Source organism: Bos taurus, chromosome 3 (assembly GCF_002263795.3).
Source record: "Bos taurus isolate L1 Dominette 01449 registration number 42190680 breed Hereford chromosome 3, ARS-UCD2.0, whole genome shotgun sequence".
Classification (NCBI taxonomy): Eukaryota; Metazoa; Chordata; class Mammalia; order Artiodactyla; family Bovidae; genus Bos; species Bos taurus.
The window spans coordinates 60,061,301-60,086,329 of record NC_037330.1 but is presented as its reverse complement, the minus strand read 5'-3'; positions in this window follow the sequence as shown (position 1 = coordinate 60,086,329).

Genomic DNA, 25,029 nt, shown 5'->3' with positions numbered 1-25,029 from the left:
CGTGTCTCTTTCCCTTCTGGTTTCCTCAGTGTGTATGCCCAGCAGTGGGATTGCTGGATCATAAGGCAGTTCTATTTCCAGTTTTTTAAGGAATCTCCACACTGTTCTCCATAGTGGCTGTACTAGTTTGCATTCCCACCAACAGTGTAAGAGGGTTCCCTTCTCTCCACACCCTCTCCAGCATTTATTGCTTGTAGACTTATGGATTGCAGCCATTCTGACTGGCGTGAAATGGTACCTCATAGTGGTTTTGATTTGCATTTCTCTGATAATGAGTGATGTTGAGCATCTTTTCATGTGTTTGTTAGCCATCTGTATGTCTTCTTTGGAGAAATGTCTATTTAGTTCTTTGGCCCATTTTTTGATTGGGTCATTTATTTTTCTGGAGTTGAGCTGTAGGAGTTGCTTGTATATTTTTAAGATTAGTTGTTTGTCAGTTGCTTCATTTGCTATTATTTTCTCCCATTCTGAAGGCTGCCTTTTCACCTTGCTGATAGTTTCCTTTGTTGTGCAGAAGCTTTTAAGTTTAATTAGGTCCCATTTGTTTATTTTTGCTTTTATTTCCAATATTCTGGGAGGTGGGTCATAGAGGATCCTGCTGTGATGTATGTCGGAGAGTGTAAAATGTGTTATTTTATAGTTGATTGGCACCATACCAGGCATTTTATTTCCTGCATTATAGTATCTTGTCATAAATGATGAAGAGACTGAAAAATATAGTGGCTGAAAGGAAATTAGTGCTCTCACATGTAAGAGTCTGGAGGTAGCTTGGCTATTAGTGGCTTTGCCCTACAAGGCCATCCAAGTCCTTAGGGTTCTTTATCTGTGCTTCCCTTGTTCACATAGTTGACAGTTAATTCTCATGAGAAAAGGAACAAGAAAGTGAAGGGCAAGCAGTTTCCTCTCAAGAATGTCACCCGGAGGCCATACTTGCCATTCATACTCTAGTCCTTGACCAGACAGTCACATGACCTAACCTAGCTACAGAGTTGACTGGGATATATAGTCATTGGCTGAATCTAAAGTCAGGGAGTCCTATAACCAAGAGAAAGAAGAGGAGAATGAATATTGAGGCATAAATATTAATAGCAACCATAGATATCACTCATTTTATGTATACAGAGTAAACGGATACAAACATATTTTTCCAGTTTGACTTTTCTATTTTGATCCTTTATGTATACCTCAAGAAATCTGAATAATCTTTAACAACACTTCAGCTGGTCATCTATCCTTCATCATCATCATCACAAAAGTAATAGCTGCCACATAGTCATTGTTTATCACAGGGTGGGCAATCCGTATTAGGGTGGTATTATGGTATTAAGGCTGGTGTGCTGCAGTCCATGGGGTCACAGAGAGTCAGACACTACTTAGCAACTGAACAACAACAACAAAGTATTAAGGTTAAATATTCTCTGAAAAGTATAGGGGTTTATTGTCACAGTTGATCCAAAATTTTTAAAACTTACTGCCGACTTTCTATGCAGTTTCTGCTACTGTTAAACAAACCATTAATCCTGAAATGTGTCACCATTCCTCCCCAATGGATGTATAAGATCTATACTAGTTCTGAGCACTGAGAACCTGGAGTTGAGTGAAGGCTCAAGCTCTAAGGCCTCTATTAAGGAACTAAAGAGAGAAGAAAAGTCCTCAAAGATAAGCATTTGTGAAATCAACTAGAATAGACACAGTGGCAAAATGAAAGGTTTTTAGCTTTCTTGTATAAGCGTTTCTTAGAATATCCATTTTGAAGCAAGACTGGCAATGTTCCTGATGAATTTCAGGTTCTTGCTTTGTTGCAAAAGAATTTGGAGATGAAGTGATAGGTAAAAAGGGGATTTATTTAGAAAGAAACAGCATGGGCCGTCTCAGAGGTGAGAGAGACTTGAAATATGGCATAGCTAGTTTTCATAGGCTGGGAAATTTGATAAGCCAATGAGTGGGAGGATTATTCCAATTACCTAGGGGAAGGGGCAATAATTTTTAGGAATTGGGCCACCATTCACTTTTTGACCTTTTATGGTTAGCCTCAGAACTGTCATGGTTCTGGTATGTAATTTATATGCTCATGTATTACAGTGAGCCTATAATGAGACTCAAGGTCCCCAGAAGCTGAATCTTCTGCCACCTTGTTTGGGTCTAATCAGTCTGTGTCATGTCCTATAGCTATATATTTCTCTTAAAGGTTGTGCCTTGCCTCCTTCCCTCCTGTTTCAGACACATTCACACCCTGTTGTCCATATGGCTTATCCATTCCAGGAATAAAATATCAATCTAGATGGCAGGCTGTCTATCTTAATGTGTCTGCAAGCCTCAAAAATGCCTTAGAGTTTCTCTGAAAGCTTGCACTGGTCACAGTGTGTAAATTCTCACAACAGCTCTATGATAGGAGTATTATTATCAGCTAAATTTTACAGATAAGGAAATGGAGATTGGCAAGATAAAATAACTTGTGTAAGATCACAAATATAAGTACCAATGAGGGCTTAACTCAAACCCTGATTTCTATATTTGCCTGGCTGCACCAAGGCCCAAATTTGGCAGTCGTCTGAGTGTTCCTTCTCATTCAGCCTCTCACCCATCAGCCAACAAGACCTATTTTTTTTACTCTATAAATAGTTTTGCATTTGTTCTCACTTTCTGTTACTACTACTCCTGGCCTACTTTCAGAGTCTTTCACTTCTAGCCTGCATTACTCTAGTTCTAATAGTTACCTAGTCTTCCCTCAAATTTTGTTCTATTTCCAATCCATCCTCCATATTATTGTCTGAGTAATTTTGATCCTGAATCTTCCCTGCTCAAAAGTTTCCATTAACTCTTTAGAACCTCCAAAGTAAATCCAGACTCTTAGTTTGGTATGAAAGAGTCTTAGATATCTTCCCTCTTATGTCTTTCATTCTGGTCTAAACCCAACACCAACTCCTCTACCTAGCTGCACAGCCCACACAAGAAGCAGGGTCATATCTGTCTGCCGTCACTCACAGTTGTGGTCATGGACTTCCAGAACATTTTCTGTCTCTGTGACTAATTATTCAAAATTTTATTTTTAAAGTACAATAAGTTTTACCAACTATGTATGGTAGCCATGGATATGAATATTCCTAAAAGGCAAGGATGAAGTAAAAGATTTTTTTTCCCTGCAACTCTACAAACATGCCTCCTGTGAATTCCTGGGAGATCCATCTTCTTTTTCTGCAGTGAAATTAGTAGTAGGTTTTTAGATTACTCGACCCTTTAACAAAAACACGCTTCCACAATATACGCTATTTAAAAAGTTTTTTCTTACTCCCTAGAGATCATTTCGGAGAAGGCGATGGCACCCTACTCCAGTACTCTTGCCTGGAAAACCCCATGGACGGAGGAGCCTGATGGGCTGCAGTCCATGGGGTCACGAAGAGTCGGACACGACTGAGCGACTTCACTTTCACTTTTCACTTTCATGCACTGGAGAAGGAAATAGCAACCCACTCCAGTGTTCTCGCCTGGAGAATCCCAGGGACAGGGGAGCCTGGTGGACTGCTGTCAATGGGGTCACACAGAGTCAGACACGACTGAAGTGACTTAGCAGCAGCAGCAGCAGAGATCATTTATTTCATTGTGTGGAATTGTCAAATATCAAACCATGATTACAAGATTTGATGTAGTACATTTAAATATAGTTAAAATATTTCCTCCCTTTCAGGGCAATTCTTCCTGCTCTTTTGATAGCAGGCTTAGCATAATATCTTGCTGTGACCAATGAATTGGAGTGGAAATGGTGACTTCAGCTCCAAGGAGAAGTTTTAAGAGCCTCTACATGGTTCCATGATCCCAACAATGTCTAGATACAGGCTTCTTTTTCATCCTGGATGCCAAGATTAAAGAAAGGTGTCTACATTTTTGTTGATCAACGAACATATAAGACGAGTAAGAAAAAAAAAAAACCTTTGTTATCGTAAGCCACCAAGATTTGGGGATTAATTGTAACTCCAGCATATCTTAGCCAAAGTGAACTGATACCCTTGGGACTTTGACATTTTCCTTCTCCATACTCCACCATGTGGATTATTTATACAGTGTCATCCATAATCATTTAAGCATCTTTGGTTGGTTTCCACACATAAGTATGTATCTTTAAAATTCTAAATGGAGGATATTGTTTCTCAAAAGTCTGATGTATGGGAGGGGCCCTAATGTCATTTGATCAGATTCCCTATACAGTTTGGCCCTTAGTCTCCTCAGATTCAATTAACCTGAGCTTCAAAATATCCATCCCCCCTAAAAAATTGCAGAAAGTTTCAAAAAGCAAAACTTAAATTGGCTGCACAGTGACTGCTATTTATATAGCATTTACATTATGTCAGGCATTTTAAGTATTTTAGAGATGATTATATCTGCTACTGTGGGCAAGAATCCCTTGGAGGAAATGGAGTAGCCCTCATACTCAATAAGAGTCTGAAATGCAGTACTTGGGTACAATCTCAAAAACTACAGAATGATCTCTGTTCATTTCCGAGGCAAACCATTCAACATCACATTAATCCAAGTCTATGCCCCCAACCACTAATGCCAAACAAGCTGAACTTGAATGGTTCTATGATGACCTATAAGACCTTCTAGAACTAATGGCAAAAAAAGACGTCTTTTTCATTATAGGGGACTGGAATGCAAAAGTAGGAAGTCAAGAGATACCTGGAGTAACAGGCAAGTTTGGTCTTGGAATACAAAATGAAGCAGGGCAAAGGCTAACAGAGTTGTGCCAAGAGAATGCACTGGTCATAGCAAGCATCCTCTTCCAACAGCACAAGAGACGACTCTACACATGGACATCACCAGATGGTCAATACCAAAATCAGATTGATTATATTCTTTGCAATCGAAGGTGGAGAAGCTCTATACAGTCAGCAAAAACAAGACCAGGGAGCTGACTGTGGCTCAGATCATGAACTCCTTATTGCCAAATTCAGACTTAAATTGAAGAAAGCAGGGAAAACCACTAGATCGTTCAGGTATGACCAATATCAAATCCCTTATGATTATACAGTGGAAGTAATAAATAGATTCAAGGGATTAGATCTGATAGACAGAGTGCCTGAAGAACTATGGACAGAGATTTGTAATATTGTACAGGAGGCAGTGATCAAAACCATCCCAAAGAAAAAGAAATGCAAAAAAGGCAACATGCTTGTCTGCTGCTGCTGCTAAGTCACTTCAGTCGTGTCTGACTCTGTGCAACCCCATAGACAGCAGCCCACCAGGCTGTCCCTGGGACTCTCCAGGCAAGAACACTGGAGTGGGTTGCCATTTCCTTCTCCAGTGCATGAAAGTGAAAAGTAAAAGTGAAGTCGCTCAGTTGTGTCTGACTCTTAGCGACCCCATGGACTGCAGCCTACCAGGCTCCTCCGTCCATGGGATTTTCCAGGCAAGAGTACTGGAGTGGGGTGCCATTGCCTTCTCCGATGGTTGTCTGAGGAGGCATTAAAAATAGCTAAGAAAAGAAGAGACGCAAAAGGCAAAGGAGAAAAGAAAAGATATATCCATCAACTAGAAAAGGTCAGTTTTCATTCCAGTCCGAAAGAAAGGCAATGCCAAAGAATGTTCAAACTACCACACAATTGCACTCATTTCATATGCTAGCAAAGTAATGCTCAAAATTCTCCAAGCCAGGCTTCAAAAATATGTGAACCAAGAACTTCCAAATGTTTAAGCTCGATTTAGAAAAGGCAGAGGAACCAAATATCAAATTATAACATCTGTTGGATAATAGAAACAGCAAGAGAATTCCAGAAAAATATATGTCTGCTCCACTGACTACACTAAAACCTTTGACTGTGTGGATCACAATAAACTATGGGAAATTCTTAAAGAAATGGGAGTACCAGACCACCTGACCTGCCTCTTGAGAAATCTGTATGCAGGTCAAGAAGCAACAGCTAGAACCAGACATGCAATAACGGACTGGTTCCAAATTGGGAAAGGAGTATGTTAAGGCTGTATATTGTCACCCTGCTTATTTAACTTATATGCAGAGTACATCATGTGAAATGCCAGGCTGGGTGAAGCACAAGCTGGAATCAAGATTGCTGGGAGAAATATCAATAACCTCAGATATGCAGATGACACCACCCTCATGGCAGAAAGTGAAGAGGAAAGAGCCTCTTGATGAAAGTGAAAGAGGAGACAGAAAAACCTGGCTTAAAACTCATCATTGAAAAAATGAAGATCAGGCATCTGGTCCAATCACCTCATGGCAAATAGATGGGGGAACAGTGGAAACAGTGACAGACCTTATTTTCTTAGACTCCAAAAACACTGCAGATGGTGACCACAGCCATGAAATTAAAAGATGCTTCCTCCTTGGAAGAAAAGCTATGACCAACCTAGATAGCATATTAAAAAGCAGAGCATTACTTTGCCAAAAATGGTCCATCTAGTCAAAGCTATGGTGTTTCCAGTAGTCATGTATGGATTGAGAGTTGGAACATAAAGAAAGCTGAGCACTGAAGAATTGATGCTTTGGAATTGTGGTGTTGGAGAAGATTCTTGAGAGTTCCTTGGACTGCAAGGAGATCAAACCAGTCAATCCTAAAGGAAATCAGTTTTGAATACTCGTTGGAAGGACTGATGCTGAAGCTGAAGCTTCAATACTTTGGCCATCTGATGTGAAGAGCTGACTCACTAGAAAAGACTCTGATGCTGGGAAAGATTGAAGGCAGGAGAAGGGGAGGATAGAGAATGAGATGGTTGGATGGCATCACAGAGTTGATGGCCATAAGTTTGAGCAAGCTCCAGGAGTTGGTGAAGGACAGGGAAGCCTGGCGTGCTGCAGTTCATGGTGTTGCAAAGAGTCAAACATGACTGAGTGACTGAACTGAACTGAACTGATATGGGAAGATGTGTGTAGGTTATATGTAAAGGCTACAAGATTTTCTGTAACAGACAGGATCCTGGAAACAATCCCCCATGGATACCGAAGGATGATTGGATAACATTTGAATATTTTATTTGATATCCTAGACAAATTTCTGCTTAACCAACTCTAGTGGTGAGGAATTCACTCCTTCCTGAGGCAGCCCACCTCATTTGAGAGACAGCTTTACAAGTTAGAAATTTCTTTCTTTCTCCAGTGGTATTTAGTTTTCCTTTAACTTCATACAGACAGTGGTTCTATTATAATTCTATACTCTCTGTGGTCATGTGCCTCTCACTACTCTCTCTCTCTCTCTCTGTTGTCCTCCTCATGATCCATGAAAACAATAGTTGATAAGCTGGACTTTATCAAAATTAAAAACTTCTGGACTTCACTTATGATCCGGTTGTTGGTCACCTGATGCTAAGAGCCAACTCATTGGGAAGGGCCCTGATTCTGGGAAAGATTAAGGGCAAGAAGAGAAGCGGGTGGCAAAGGATGAGACGGTTAGATAACATCACTGACTCAACAGACATGACTCTGAGCAAACTCCAGGAGATAGTGAAGGACAGGGAAGCCTCACGTGCTATAGTTCATGGGGTTGCCAAGAGTTGGACAGTACCAAACAACAACTATATGACATTTTGGAAAAAATAAAAACTATGGCAACAGTAAAAAAAAAAAAAAAAAGGTCATTGATTGCCAGCAGCTGGGGTTGAGAGAGAGATGAATAGGCAGAGCACAGAGGATTTTTAGGGCAGTGAAAATACTTTGTATGGTACTATAATGATGGGTATGTGTCATTATACTTTTGTCCAAATCCATAGAACACACAAAGCTAATGTAAACTCTGGACTTTGGTTGATAATGTGTGTCAATGTTGGTTAATTGATTGCAATAAATGCTCCAATCTGGTGGAGAATGTCGATAATAGGGGAGGCTAGCATGTGGGGAGAGGTGATATATGGGAGATCTATCTTCTTCTTAATTTTTCTGTGAACCTAAAACTGTTTTAAAACATAAAGTCTTCAATTTTAAAAAATATTTCACTCAAGACTCACTTCCTACATCTGTAATATTCACCACAAAGAATTGTTGACATCTTATTTCTTCTTCTTCAGGTATGTGCATATATGTGTGTAGACAGCATGGGTAGAGGGTAGGGAGATGTAGGGATGGAAGAGGGAGGAGTAAGTCCAGGTAAATTAAAATAAGCTGGACTGCTAGTGACTTCCTTATTATTCAGTTTTCTGAGGCAGGCAAGCAGGCTAGGCCAGTCCCCAGCTCCTCTGCCATAATTTGTTGTTGTTTTTCAGTCACTAAGTCATGTCTGACTCTTTGCAATCCCATGAACCACAGCATGCCAGGCTTCTCTCATAATAATCTATTGTAACAACTTTAAAAAAAAAAAAAACTGATGTTTAGGGAGGATCAGGATGGGAAACACATGTACACCCGTGGCTGATTCATGTGAATATATGGCAAAAACCACTACAATATTGTAAAATAATTAGCCTCCAATTAAAAAAAAAAACTGATGTTTTAAGAATCTGTGCTGGTGAACTAAAATCTTACTTTATGCCTTTCCACTAAAATATGCCATGCTCTGATGGTGGCTGACAAAACATTAAATGTAGTTAAATGGAATAATTTAACAGAATTTATAACAATTTGGTTAATAGCATTAAGTGGGCTTCCCTGGTAGCTCAGCTGGTAAAGAATCCGCCTGCAGTGTAGGAGACCTGGGTTCAATCCCTGGATTGGGAAGACCCATGGAGAAGGGAACGGCTACCCACTCCAGTATTCTGGCCTGGAGAATTCCATGGACTGTATAGTCCATAGGGTCACAAAGAGTTGGACACGACTGTGCAACCTTCCTTTTCACTTTCAATAGCTTTAAATAAACTAAGGAATAAGAGGGGAAATGGAGAGGAATACTTTGTTTAACTTGAATGGTTAGCCTAGAAAAGAAATGGTCACAGTCAAGCAAATATAGAGACTCCCCAAGGCAAAGGAAGTAATCCAGATGATATTGGAACAACAGGCAGGGATGAGGACTTGTTATGGAATACATGTCCATATGTGTGTCTTGTCATATGTGTACAGATGAGCAGCAGTACAATCATTTATTTGTTTGTAACCAAAATTAACTTTCTCTTTTCTTCCCCAAAACCCCATTTATGTCAATCAAGAGGAAAACACTCAATCTTGCCACTAAGTATTATAACACATCGATCCCCTGACCTGTGGCATGAGGGCCATGATGACAAGAAAAGCCAAATAGAAGCTACTAGAACTGTCTCTACCTAAGAAAATAGTAAACCAAAAACAATGATACATTCTTAGACTGATTGCAGAAATTAGTGCCACCATCAAGAACTTGAAGGATACAGGGGCAGTTCCCACCACATCAGCATGCAACGTGCCTATTTGGCTGTGAGGGGACAGGCAGCAGAGACCAACACTGAGCCTTCAACATGACACCATTTCCCAGGGTGATCAGTCAGCTAGCTGGTGGCAGGCTGACTGTTTTCTTCAAAGATTTTCTCCTTATTTCTCCCTTCAGTAGTGTTTGGATCCATAGAGGATAAAAGCCTGAATCTGCCAAATTCTAGAGATATACCATGAATTTTCTGTATTTTACTGCCTCATCTTTACAACAGAGATAACACTACCAATCTCATAGGTTATTATAAAATCAAGTTAGATAAAGCATATAAATGCTTAAAACATAGTAAATCCTCAGTAAATATTATCCAACATCATTGTAGTGGAAGCGGGGCTTTGGATCTCTTGATGCCCTCTGGTCCTTACTTGCCTCCCTCACTAATACTGTAGCTTGTTGTTTGATGCCTGGGAATGAGTAGGACTGCATGATTACCCCAGGCATCACTCTGGCTCTCACAGGCTTACTGATTCTTTGAGACTCAGATGAGCGCTCCATATGGACCCCCTTTGGAGTGGTCTACCTGAAGCTTCTGCTACAGTGTTCCCTTTCCTCCTGCAGTAGTGACTCCCTTTAGATACACTGATTTATTGATTGTTGGTTATTTCCTGTGCTTCCTAAGGTGCTAATATATTCAGTATTTTGCCTTACTCAACATTTATCATTTATAATATCTATGCTCTTGCAGGCTCTGGCTTTGATGATCCAAGCTAAATCATTTTAGAAATCAAAACAAACAACTTTCCTCTGAAGTCTAAGCCCTTGCATATCAAAAGCTCTTTGGTTTCAGACTGTTTGCCTGTTTGCCTGTTTAAAGAATGCCACTTAACATCTCTACAAACGTCTTTGTTGTAGAACCTTATCTGCTTTACCCTGAGGCAATGAACATTAGTCTAGTGGGTGGAGAATTTACGAACATAGAAAATAATTTCAAGGAAAAAAATTCCCAAACAATAGAAATTGGTAAATATGATGGACTGACCTTACATGGAAGATAGATACACCATATACATGCTTTAAACACATAGAAGCACTGCTAAAAATTAAAAAATGCAGCTTTCAATTTTTTTGTGAACTCAAAATTAAGAAAGGGAAAATGCAAAGGGCCAGAATTGAGCAGGAAATCAAAGTTAGAATAGTGAATAATAATTATAAGTTTATCAAGGCAGTGTACAGTTCATAAAAGCAGTGGACTAGAATTTTAATGTTTCTATAAGGAAGCAAATCCATATTATGGGTGCCATGCATGGATTACAACAGAGTTGAGGGAGTTACATTTGGCTGGCAGAAACTATATGCTGCCTTCTCTAAGGACTACCTCTGGTTTGGGATAAAACAAAGCATACATACTAATACATATGAAACAAACATGGAACCAAGTGAAAAACTCAGAATATATGGAATCTTGGTAAGTGACAAGTGGGCAATAAGAAATCATTGGTGGAATGACAGACTATTCAAAATATAGAATATCAAAAAAGGTCTTAATGAACCAGATAACCACGATGGTGTGATCACTTACCTAGAGCAGACACCTTGGAGTGCAAAGTCAAGTGGACCTTAGGAAGCATCACTACAAACAAAGCTGGTGGAGGTGATGGAATTCCAGCTAAGCTATTTCAAATCCCATAAGATGATGCTGTGAAAGTGCTGGACTCAATATGCTGGCAAATGGAAAGCAAAGCAGTGGCTACCAGACTGGAAAACGTCAGTTTTCATTCCAATCCAAAAGAAAGGCTATGTCAAAAAATGTTCAAACTACCACACCACCGTACTCATCTCCAAGCTAGGCTTCAACAGTACATGAACTAAGAACCTCCAGAAGTTCAAGCCTTTTTTAGAAATGGCAGAGGAAGGAAAGTTCCAATTGCCAGAGTCTGTTGGATCATAGAAAAAGCAAGAGAGTTCCAGAAAAATATCTAAGTCTGCTTCATCAACTGCGCTAAGGCCTTGACTGTGTGGATCACAACAAACTGTGGGAAACTGTTAAAGAAATGGGAATACCAGACCACCTTACTTGCCTCCTGAGAAACCTGTATTCAGGTCAAGAAGCCACTATTAGAACTGGACATGGAACAACAGACTGGTTCAAAATTGGGAAAGGAGTACATTAAGGCTATATACTGTCACCCTGCTTACTTAACTTATATGCAGACTACATCATGTGAAATGCCGGGCTGGATGAAATACAAGCTGAAATCAAGACTGCCAGGAGAAATATCAATAACCTCAGACATGCAGTTGACATAACCCTTATGGCAGAAGGCGAAGAGGAACTAAAGAGCCTCTTGATGAAAGTGAAAGAGGAGAATGAAAAAGCCAGCTTAAAACTCAGCATGGAAAAAACAAAGATCATGGCATCTAGTCTCATCATTTCATGGCAAATAGGTGGGGAAACAATGGAAACGGTGACAGACTTTATTTTCTTGAGCTCCAAAATCACTGCAGATGGGACTGCAGCCATGAAATTAAAAGACATAGCTCGCTCCTTGGGTTAAAAGCTATGACAAACCTAGATAGCATATTAAAAAGAAGAGACTTTACTTTGACCATAAAGGTTCATCTAGTCAAAGCTAGGGTTTTTCCAGTAGTCTTGTATGGATGTGAGAGTTGTACCATAAAGAAGGCTGAGCACCCAAGAATTGATGCCTTTGAACTATGGTGTTGGGAAGGCTCTTTAGAGTCCCTTGGACTGCAAGGAGATCCAACCAGTCAATCCTAAAGGAAATCAATCCTGAATATACATTGGAGGGGCTGATGCTGAAGCTGAAACTCCAATACTTTGGCCACCTGATGCAAAGAGCTGACTTACTAGAAAAGACTGATGCTGGGAAAGATTGAAGGCAGGAGGAGAAGGGGATGACAGAGGATGAGATGGTTGGATGGTATCACTGACTCGATGGACATGAGTTTGAGTAAGCTCCAGGAGTTGGTGATGGACAGGAAAGCCTGGTGTGCAGCAGTGCATGGGGTCATAAAGAATCGGACATGGAGAGAACAAGATGGCAGAGGAGTAGGTGGACGTGGAGTATATCTCTCTCCACAGATACATCAGGAATACACTGTCAGACACAGAAGTGCATGCAGAACACCAGATGAGAACAGACAGGAGTATCTGAGCAGTGGAAAAGAATATACAGAACCATGCAAACTCAGTATGACAAAGGAACTAGGGGGAAATAACAGGAGTGTTAGTAGGACTGGACTTGCCCTCAGCGGGTTGGGGAGCTGAAGCAGGGGTCTGATCCCCACATCAGGGGAATCGTCTGAGTCAGAGGAGAAACATTTAAGGCTGAGAGTGAAACAACTGACCTGCGGCAGCCTAAATGGAATGAGGCTCCTTGCCTCATGTATGGCTCCTTGTTGTAGCCATACCTACCCGGACACAGGTCCCCTGGAAGGTGCAGCGAGGAGCTGGGAGCTGGAGTTTAGGGATTGTGGAGCAATCCCAAGGCAAGGGCTGCTGTTGACTGTAGAGAGATGGATCAAGGGGATGTCAGGGAGGAGATTGTGGTGGGAAATGCTTGTTGAAGAAAGCCGGGCAGTCATGGAAGCAAGCAGATGCTGCTGAGTCACGTGTAGAGGGTGGAGCCATCACCATAGCCTCTCTCTCCCTACATGCCAGCATCAGCAGCTGAACAATAGACAGGCTGGCCTATCAAACACCTGATGCACTGAACTAAAGAGTAGGACCCCACCCAGACTGCTCCTTTAAGTGACTAATGTGCCAGATGACAGAGTAGGACCCCACCGAGGGTACCCGTTTAAGTGCCTGATGCACCGATCTACAGAGTAGGACCCAGCCAGGGGGGTCCCTCTATATGCCTGATGTGTAAAACAACAGAGAAGGACTCCAGGCAAGGGAGCCCTCTAAGTCCCTGAACGGGCGGAGCTACAGAGAAAGACTGATCAAAGAGGTCTTCTGATCACCAGCTACAAGAGGCTCGAAAAAAGATTCTGATAGGGCCATCACTCCTTCTGTGGAGGCAGTCCATGTCCCTGCACACTTGGCGCCGTCAGTGACCCCACAAGCCAAGCAGCTGTGCCACCTTCATGCTCAATTCTCACTGGGGCAGAGCTGCCACAGGCAAAAATAGTCTTGCGTCTATGCGCACAGGGTCACTTTGGTTGTGTCCAACTCTTTGCAACCTTGGTAGACTGTAGCCTGCCAAGCTCCTCAGTCAGGGGGGTTCTCCAGGTAAGAATACTACAACATATTGGCCAATACTGGTTGTCATACCCTTCTAGAGCACTATATTTCCTGCTGCCCTAACCCCAACTCCCCTGAGTACCTAGTGCTGCCAGAACCCCTGCAACCCAAACAGCTGCACCACCTCCACACCTGGCCCTCACAGGGGCAAACCCAAGTCCTCCAGAGCAGCCTCAGGAGCAAACCCCAGTGGACAACCCACATGCACAGGTGGAAATAAAACCACAGTTGAAACCAGGAGTAGTGTGACTAAGAAAGAAGACCCAAAACCTTCCCACCAGCTGTACAAGCTGCAGATTAAATCCACACAATCAACTAGGCAGACTCTATGTCTATGGAACATACAAAAGGACATTGAGAGCTCCCACAAAAGAAAATGCACTTGTTCTGATAGGTGTGGACATTGGAGGCAAGAACACACAGGAGCAGGACCAGATTAGAATCTGAGTGGCCCCCACAGCAGGTCCAGAGATCAATACAGTGTTGGAGGGCACCCTAGAGAGGTGTGGTGGACTGACTCCTAGTGAGGGAAAGGCCTGGGACAGCACTGACTCAAGAAAAACATTTGTTATTCTTATGTTTTGACTTGTTCTGTAGATTCTTTGAGATTTTTTTTTCTTTTTTTTTTTCCCCCTCTGTTGTAGTTGTCAACTTTATTGGCACTATGAAATCTAATTAAACTTTTGAGCTTTCTTTATTTTTTTTCTCACTTGTTTATTGTTATAAACCTGTGTAGTCACAGGTTTATATGTTGGACTTTTGCAGTTTTGTGCAAAAAGAAAAAGGAGTTTTCCTTTTTCATTTTTTTTCTTTTCTCTTTTTTAAATTTTAATTTTTAAAAAATATTATTTTTTTCTACATTTATTCCTTTGCTTGCTTCTCCTACTGTTCTTTTCTCCTTGCAGTTAATCTTTAATGTATATAAATCTTCTTTATCTACCTCTATTTAACTTTGCATATCTGTTCTTTCTTTCTTTCCTTTCCTCTCAACATATTTATTAGTTTTATTTTCATTGCTTTTATTCCCCAATGGGCACCTTACTTTAATTTTGTTTTATAGTTTGTGTTTTAATTATTTTGTTAACTGGTAAACATAATTTTTGGTTTCCTTTGTTAGCCAGGTCAATCTATTGTACTCTATTTTTGTTGGATTGTTTTGACTTTGCTTATGGGTGTATATGTATATGTGTATATTCAGTCACACTTTTTATTGTTGTTATAAACCTCTGTCTCTACATTGGGTTTTTGGAGTTCTGTAGAATTTTCCTTTTTTTTCTTTTTCCTTTTTTCTTCCATTTTTATTTACTCTTTTTTATAATTTTAATTTTTAATTTTTTCAAACCTATTATTTTTTTATACATTTATTCCTTTTTTTGCTTTTCCTACTGTTCCTTTTCCCTTGCAGTTAATTGTTAATGTATATAAATTTTCATCTACCTCTATTTAACTTTACATATCTATTCTTTCTTTCCTTTCCTCTCAACATATTAGTTAGTTTTGGTTTCATTGCTTTCTTCGCCACTGGACACCCTGCTTTAGCTTTGTTTTACAGTTTGTGCTTTAGTTAGTTTTGTTCTTAACTGGTAAATATAATTTTTTATTTTCTTTGTTCGCTGGGTCAATCTACTGTACTTTATTTTTGTTGGGCTGTTTTGACTTTGCTTATGAGTGTATATGTATATACACCATTATTTTAATTATCATTTGCCTGATTTTGTAACTGCCATTTGTCTAGGCTTCCACTTTGGTTTCTCATTTTTGCGTATTTGTTTTAATTTCACTTAATGCCATGACAAACTACTTGTGGAAACTTCATTCCTGACCAGAGATCAAGCCCTGAGCCTTTAGAGTAAGAGCACTGATTCCAAGACCCTAGATTACCCAAGAACTAACCCTAGGGAATATCAAATAGTAAGAACTCACACAAAGGATATCATTTGAATTCAAGACCCAGCATCACCTGATCACCAGTAGCACCTGACCACCTGACCACCATCCCTATGCAGGATGCCTCATCTAAACAACAAACAAAACAAAAACACAAACCCAATCATCAGCAGACAGGAGTACCACTGCACTCAGCCTTGACCATCAGAGGAAAAACAAACAAACAAAAACTCAGCACAAATCTCAATGTATACAAAGCTTGCACAAACCACTGGACCAAAATTCAGTTCATTCAGTTCAGTCGCTCAGTCGTGTCTGACTCTTTGTGACCCCATGGACTGCAGCATGCCAGGCCTCCCTGTCCATCACCAACTCCCAGAGTTTACTTAAGCTCATGTCCATTGAGTCGGTGGTGCCATCCAACCATCTCATCCTCTGTCGTCCCCTTCTCCTCCTGCCTTCAATCTTTCCTAGCATCAGGGTCTTTTCAAATGAGTCAGCTCTTTGCATCAGGTGGCCAAAGTATTGGAGCTTCAGCTTCAGCATCAGTCCTTCAAGTGAACACTCAGGACTGATCTCCTTTAGGATGGACTGGTTGGATCTCCTTGCAGTCCAAGGGACTCTCAAGAATCTTCTCTAACACCAGAGTTCAAAAGCATCAATTCTTCAGTGCTCAGCTTTCTTTATAGTCCAACTCTCACATCCATACATGACCACTGGAAAAACCATAGCCTTGACTTGACTTGACTAGCCTTGACTAGACGGACCTTTGTTGGCAAAGTAATGTCTCTGCTTTTGAATATGCTATCTAGGTTGGTCATAACTTTCCTTCCAAGGAGTAAGCGTCTTTTAATTTCATGGCTGCAGTCACCATCTGCAGTGATTTGGAGCCCCAAAAATATAAAGTCTGTCACTGTTTCCAGTTTCCCCATCTATTTACCATGAAGTAATGGGACCAGATGCCATGATCTTAGTTTTCTGAATGTTGAGTTTTAAGCCAACTTTTTTCACTCTCCTCTTTCATTTTCATCAAGAGGCTCTTTAGTTCTTCTTTGCTTTCTGCCATAAGAGTGGTGTCATCTGCATATCTGAGGACCAAAATTTGGAGGGCAGAAATCACAAGGAAGAAATAATTCAACCTTGAAGCCTGGGAAAAGGAGACCTCAAACACAATAAGTTAAAAAAATAATGAAAAGGGAGAGAAATACTACACAAATGAAGAAAAAACTAAAAACATAGATGTGCAAATAAATGAAGAGGAAATAGGCAAACTACGTTAAAAAGAATTCAAAATAATGTAGTAAAGATAATCAAAAAACCTTGAAAACAAAATGGAGAAAATGCAAGAATCAATTAACAAAGACCTGAAAGAATTAAAGAGTTAACTAAAGTTAGTTAACTAAAGTTAACTTTAGTTAACTCTAAAAGTTAGAGTTAAACATACAGAGACAAACAACACAATTACTGAAATTAAAAATACTCTAGAAGGAATCAGTAGCAGAATATCTGAAGAAGAACGAATCAGTGAGCTGGAAGACAAAATGGTGGAAATAACTCCTGAAGAGCAGAATAAAGTAAAAAGCTGAAAAGGACTGAGGATAGTCTCAGAGACCTCTCAGATAATATCAAATGCACCAACATTTGAATTATAGGGGTCCCAGAAGAAGAGAAAAAGAAAGGGTATGAGAAAATTTTTGAAGAGATTATAGTTGAAAATTTCCACAACATGGGAAAGGAAATAGTCAATCAAATCTAAGAAGCACAAAGAGTCCCATACAGGATAAACCCAAGGAGAAACATGCCAAGACACATACTAATCAAACTAACAAAGACTAGACCCAAAGAAAGAATATTAAGAGCAGCAAGGGAAAAGCAACAAGTAACATACAAGGGAAACCCCATACGCTCAACAGCTGATCTTTCAGCAGAAACTCTCCAGGCCAAAAGGGAATGGCAGGATATATTTAAAGTACTGAAAGGGGGAAAATCTACAACCAAGATTACTGTATCCAGCAAGGATCTCATTCAAAATTGATGGAGAAATAAAAAGTGTTCAAACAAGCAAAAGTTAAGAGAATTCAGTGCCACCAAACCAGCTTTATAACAAATGTTAAAGGGACTTGTATAGTCAAGAAATACAAGAGAAGAAAAAAGATCTACAAAATCAACCCCAAACAATTAAGAAAATGGCAATAGAAACATATATCTCAATAATTACTTTAAACGTAAATGGATTAAATGCTCCAACCAAAAGACACACACTGGCTGAATGTATACAAAAACAAGACCCACATATATGCTGTCTACAAGAAACCCAGTTCAGAGCTAAAGACACATATAGACTGAAAGTGAGAGGATGGAAAAATATATTCCATGCAAATGGAAGCAAAAGAAAGCTGGAGTAGCAATCCTCATATCAGACAAAATAGACCTTAAAATAAAGAAGATTACAAGAGACAAGGAAGGACACTACATAATGATCAAGGGATCAATCCAAGAGGAAGACAGAACAATTGTAAATATCTATGCACCCAATACAGAAGCACCTCAATACATAAAACAAACACTAACAGACATAAAAGGAGAAATTGACAGTAATACAGTCATAGTAGGAGACTTTAACACCTCACTCACACCAATGGACAGATCATCAAAACATAAAATTAATAAGGAAACACAAGTCTTAAATGGTATATTAGATGAGATGGATATCATTGATATTTTCAGAACATTCTATCGAAATGCAGAAGAATACACCTTCTTCTCAAGTGCACATGGAACATCTCTAGAATAGACTACATCTTGGATCACAGATCAAACCTCAGTAAATTTTAAAAAATTGAAATTGTATCAAGCATCTTCTTCAACCACAACACTATGAGTCTAGATATCAATTGCAAGAAAAAAAAAAACTGTAAGAAACACAAACACATGGAGATTAAACAACATATTTCTAAATAACCAACAGGTTACTGAAGAAATCAAAGGGAAATCAAAAAATTTCTAGAAAGAAATGACAATGAAAACATGACAACTCAAAACCTATGGGATGTAACAAAAGCAGTTCTAAGAGGGAAGTTTATAGGAATACAATCCTACCTCAAGAAACAAGAAAAGCATTGAATAGACAACATAACTTTGCACCTAAAACAACTGGAAAAAGCATAAAAAGGAAAAAAAATTACTAGAAGGAAAGAAATAATAAAGATCCAAGCTGTAATAAATGAAAGAAACAACAGTAAAGATTAATAAAACTAAAAGCTGTTTCTTTGAGAATATAAACAAAATTGACAAGCTTTTAGCCAGGCTCATCAAAAAAAAAAAACAACAACAACAAAGAGAGAGAGAGAAGAATCAAATCAACAAAATTAGAAATGAAAAAGGAGAGGTTACAACAGACAATGCAGAAATACAAAGGATTATAAGAGATTACTATGAACAAATATATGGCAATAAAATAGATAACCTGGAAGAAATGGACAGATTCTTGTAAAAGTTCAATCTTCCAAGACTGAACCAGGATGAAATTGAAATTATGAAGAACCCAATTAGAAGCACTGAAATTGAAGCTGTGATAAAAAAAAATCTCCCCAAAAACAAAAGCACAGGACCAGATGGCTTCACAAGAGAATTCTATCAAATATTCAGAGAAGAGCTAATGCCTATCCTTCTAAAACTATCAAAAAATTGCAGAGGAAGGAACACTTCCAAAATCATTCTATGAGGTCACTATCACCCTGATACCAAAACCAGACAAAGACCACACAAAAAAAGAAAACTACAGGCCAATATCACTGATGAACATAGATGCAAAAATTATCAACAAAATTTTAGCAAACAAAATTCAGCAATATCTCAAAAAGCTCACACAGCATGATCAAGCTGGGTTTATTCCAGGAATGCAAAGATTCTTCAGTGTACACAAATCAATCATTGTGATACACCATATTAACAAATTGAAAGATAAAAAACCATATGATCATCTCAGTAGATGCAGAAAAGGCCTTTGACAAAACTCAACACCCATTTATGATTAAAACTCTTCAAAAAATGGGCATAGAAGGAACCTACCTCAACATAGTAAAGGTCACATACGATAAGCCTATAGCAAACATTACTCTCAGTGGTGGAAAACTGAAAGCATTCCCCCTAAGATTAGGAACAAGACAAAGGTGTCCACTTTCACCACTATTATTCAAAATAGTTCTGGAAGTCCAAGCTACAGCAATCAGAGAAGAAAAGAAATAAAAGGAATCCAGATCAGAAAAAAAGTAAAGCTCACTGTTTGCAGATGACATGATACTGTACATAGAAAACCCTAAACATAGTATCAGAAAATCACTAGAGCTAATCAGTGAATTTAGCAAGGTTGCATGATACAAAATCAATACATGGAAATCACTTGCATTTCTATATACTAACAATGAAAAATCAGAAAGAGAAATTAAGGAATCAATCCCATTTACCATTGCAACAAAAAGAATTAAATATCTAGGAACAAAATAACTTAAGGAGACAAAAGAACTGTATACAGAAAATTATAAGACACTAATGAAAGAAATCAAAGATAACATAAACTGATGGAGAGATATTCCATGTTCCTGGATAGGAAGAATCAATATTGTGAAAATGACTGTACTACCAAACTCAATCTACAGATTCAATGTGACCCCTATCAAATTACCAATGGCATCTTTCACAGAACTAGGATAAAAAATTTCACAATTCATATGGAAACACAAAAGACCCTGAATAGCCAAAGTACTCTACAGAAAGAAGAATGGAGTTGGAGGAATCAACCTTCCTGACTTCAGATTACACTACAAAGCTACAGTCATCAAGACAGTATGCTACTGGCACAAAAACAGAAATGTAGACCATTGGAACAAGATAGAAAGCCCAGAAATAAACCCATGCACCTTTTGGTACCTTATTTTTGACAAATAAGGCAAGAATATACAATTGGGCAAAGACAGCCTCTTCAATAAATGGTGCTGGGAAAACTGGACAGCTACAAGTAAAAGAATGAAATTAGAACACTTCCTAACACCATACACAAAGATAAACTCAAAATGGATTAAAGACCTAGATGTAAGACCAGAAACTATGAAACTCAGAGGAAAACATAAGCAGAACACTTGATGACATAAATCAAAGCAAGATCCTCTCTGACCCACCTCCTGGAGTAATGGAAATAAAAACAAAAGTAAATGAGTGGGATCTGATTAAACTTAAACGGTTTTGCTCAGCAAAGGAAACTATAAGCAAGGTGAAAATACAACCCTCAGAATGGGAGAAAATAATAGCAAATGAAACAACTGATAAAGGATTAATTTCCAAAATATAGAATCAGCTCATATAGGTCAATATCAGAAAAACAAACAACCCAATCAAAAAGTGAGAAGATGTAAACAGACATTTTTTCAAAGAAGACATACAGATGGCCAACAAACAAATGAAAAGATGCTCAGCATTACTCATTATCAGAGAAATGCAAATCAAAACTACAATGAGATATCACCTCACACAGGTCAAAATGGACATCATCAAAAAGTCTACAAACAATGAATGCTGGAGAAGGTGCGGAGAAAAAGGAACGTTCTTGCACTGTTGGTGGGAATATAAATTGATACAGCCACTATGAAAGAATGTATGGAGGTTCCTTAGAAACCTAAAATAAAACCACTGTGTGACACAGCAATCCCACTCCTAGGCATATACCCTGAGTGAGTGAGTGAATGAAAGTTGCTCATTTGTGTCAGACTCTTTGCAACTCCATGAATTCTATAGCTCATGGAATTCTCCAAGCCAGAATACTGGAGTGGGTAGTCTTTCCCTTTTCCAAGGGATCTGCCCAACCCAGGGATCGAACCCAGGTCTCCCACATTGCAAGCAGAATCTTTACTAGCTGAGCTACAAGGGAATAATCCCAAGCAAACCAAAACTGAAAAAGAAACATGTATCCCATTGTTCATTGCAGCACTATTTACGATAAATAGAACATGGAAACAACCTAGATGTCCATCGACAGTTCAGTTCAGTTCAGTTTAGTCCCTCAGTCATGTCTGACTCTTTGGGACCCCATGGACTGCAGCATGCCAGGCTTCCCTGTTCATCACCAATTCGTGGAGCATACTGAATCTCATGTCTATTGAGTCAGTGATGCCTTCCAACCATCTCATCCTCTGTCTTCCCCTTCTCCTCCCACCTAAAAACTTTCCCAGCATAAGGGTCTTTTCAAATCAGACAGTTCTTTGCATCAGGTGGCCAAAGTATTAGTTTCAACTTCACATCAGTCCTTCCAATGAATATTCAGGACTGATTTCCTTTAGGATAGGCTGACTGGATCTGCTTGCAGTCCAAGGGACTCTCACAAGTCTTCCCCAACATCACAATTCAAAAGCATCAATTCTTGAGTGCTCAGTATTTTTTATATTCCAGTTCTCACAACCATACATGATCACTGGAAAAACCATAACTTTGACTAGACGGACCTTTGTTGGCAAAGTACTGTATCTGTTTTTTAATATGCTGTCTAGATTGGGCATAACTTTTCTTCCAAAGAGCAAGCATCTTTCAATTTCATGGCTCTAGTCACAATCTGCAATGATTTTGGAGCCCCCAAAATAAAGTCTGTCACTGTTTCCACTGTTCCCCCTTCTATTTGCCATGAAGTGATGGGACAAGATGCCATGATCTTAATTTTCTGAATATTGAGTTTTAAGCCAGCTTTTTCACTCTCCTCTTTCAAGTTCATCAAGGGGCTCTTTAGTTCTTGTTCACTTTCTGCCCTAAGGGTGGTGTCATCTGCATATCTGAAGTTATTGATATTTCTCCCGGCAATCTTGGTTCCAGCTTGTGCTTCATCCAGCCCAGCATTTCACATGATGTACTCTGCATATAAGTTAAATAAGCAGGTAGAGACATTATTTTGCCAACAAAATTCCATCTAGTCAAGGCTATGGTTTTTCCAGTAGTCATGTATGGATGTGAGGGTTGGACACAGTGAAGAAAGCTGAGCGCCAAAGAATTGATGCTTTTGAACTGTGGTGTTGGAGAAGACTCTTCAGAGTCCCTTGAACTGCAAAGAGATCCAACCAGTCCATTCTAAAGGAGATCAGCCCTGGGATTTCTTTGGAAGGAATGATGCTAAAGCTGAAACTCCAGTACTTTGGCCACCTCATGCAAAGAGTTGACTCATTAGAAAAGACTCTGATGCTGGGAGGGATTGGGGGCAGGAGGAGAAGGGGGCGACAGAGGATGAGATGGCTTGATGGCATCTCTGACTCGATGGACGTGAGTTTGAGTGAACTCTGGGGGTTGGTGATGGACAGGGAGGCCTGGAATGCTGCAATTCATGGGGTCACAAAGAGTTGGACAGGACTGAGCGACTGAACTGAACTGACAATATACAGCATTGACATACTCCTTTCTCTATTTGTAACCAGTCTATTGTTCCATGTCCAGTTCTAATTGTTGCTTCTTGACCAGCACACATATTTCTCAGGAGACAGGTAAAGTGGTCTGTTATTCCCAGCTCTTTTAATTTTCCACAGTTTGTTGCAATCTACACAGTCACAGCATTTGGCATAGTCAATAAAGTTGATGTTTTTCTGGAACTCTCTTGCTTTTTTGATGATCCAACAGATGTTGGCAATTTGATCTCTGGTTCCTCTGCCTTTTCTAAATCCAGCTTGAACATCTGGAATTCCACAGTTCACGTACTGTTGAAGCCTGGCTTGGAGAATTTGAGCATTACTTTGCTAGCGTGTGAGATGACTGCAACTGTGCAGTAGTCTCAGCATTTTTTGGCACTGCCTTTCTTTGAGATTGGAATGAAAACTAATCTTTTCCAGTCCTTTGGCCACTGCTGTGTTTTCCAAATTTGCTGGCATACTGAGTGCAGCACTTTCACAGTATCATCTTTCAGGATTTGAAATAGCTCAACTGGAATTCCATCACTTCCGCTAGCTTTGTTCATAGTGATGCTTCCTAAGGCCCACTTGACTTCACATTCCAAGATGTGTGGCTCTAGGTGAGTAATCCTAACATCATGATTATCTGGTTCATGAAAATCTTTTCTGTATAGTTCTTCTGTGTATTCTTGCTACCTCTTCTTAATATCTTCTGCTTCTGTTAGGTCCATAGCATTTTTGTTCTTTATTGTGCCCATCTTTGTATGAAATGTTCCCTTGGTATCTCTAATTTTCTTGAAGAGATCTCTAGTCTTTCCCATTCTATTGTTTTCCTCTATTTCTTTGCGTTTATCACTGAGGAAGGCCTTATCTCTCCTTGCTGTTCTTTGGAACTCTGCATTCAAATGGGTATATCTTACCTTTTCTTCTTTGCCTTTTGCTTCTCTTCTTTTCACAGCTATTTGTAGGGCCTCTTCAGACAACCATTTTGCCTTTTTGCATTTCTTTTTCTTGGGGATGGTCTTGATCCCTGCCTCCCATACATTGTCACAAACCTCTGTCCATAGTTCATCAGGCACTCTCTCTATCAGATCTAATCCCTATTTGTCACTTCCTCTGTGTAATCATAAGGGATTTGATTTAGGTCATACCTGAATGGTCTATTAGTTTCCCCCACTTTCTTCAATTTAAGTCTGAGTTTGGCAATAAGGAATTCATGGTCTGAGCTACAGTCAGCTCCAAGTCTTGGTTTTGCTGACTGTATAGAGCTTTTACATCTTTGGCTGCAAAGAATATAATCGATCTGATTTAGGTATTTACCATCTGGTGATATTCCATGTGTAGAGTCTTCTGTGTTGTGGGAGAGGGTTTGCTATGACCAGTGTGTACTCTTAGCAAAACTCCATTAGCTTTTGCCTTGCTTCATTCTGTACTCCAAGGCCAAATTTGCCTGTTACTCCAGGTATTTCTTGATTTCCTACTTTCGGATTCCATTCCCCTGTAATGAAAAAGACATCTTTTTTGAGTGTTAGTTATAGAAGGTCTTGTAGTTCTTCATAGAACCATTCAACTTCAGCTTCTTCAGTATTACTGGTGGGGCATAGACTTGGATTACTGTGATATTGAATGATTTGCCTTGGAAACAGAGATCATTCTGTTATTTTTGAGATTGCATCCAAGTACTGCACTTCAGACTCTTTTGTTGACTATGATGGCTATTCCATTTCTTCTAAGGGATTCTTGCCCACAGTAGTAGGTATAATGGTCATGTGAGTTAAATTCACCCATTCCAGTCCATTTTAGTTCTCTGATTCTTAAAATATCAATGTTCACTCTTGCCATCTCCTGTTTGACCAGTTCCAATTTGCCTTGATTCATGGACCTAACATTTCAGGTTCCTATGTAATACTGCTCTTTACAGCATTGGACTTTGCTTCTATCTCCAGTCACATCCACAACTGGGTATTGCTTTTGCTTTGGATCCATATCTTCATTCTTTCTGGAGTTATTTCTTCACTGATCTCCAGTAACATCTTCGGCATCTACCGACTTGGGGAGTTCATCTTTGAGTGTCCTATCTTTTTGCCTTTTCATACTGTTCACGGTGTTCTCAACACAAGAATACTGAAGTGACTTGCCATTCCCTTCTCCAGTGGACCACATTTTGTCAGAACTCTCC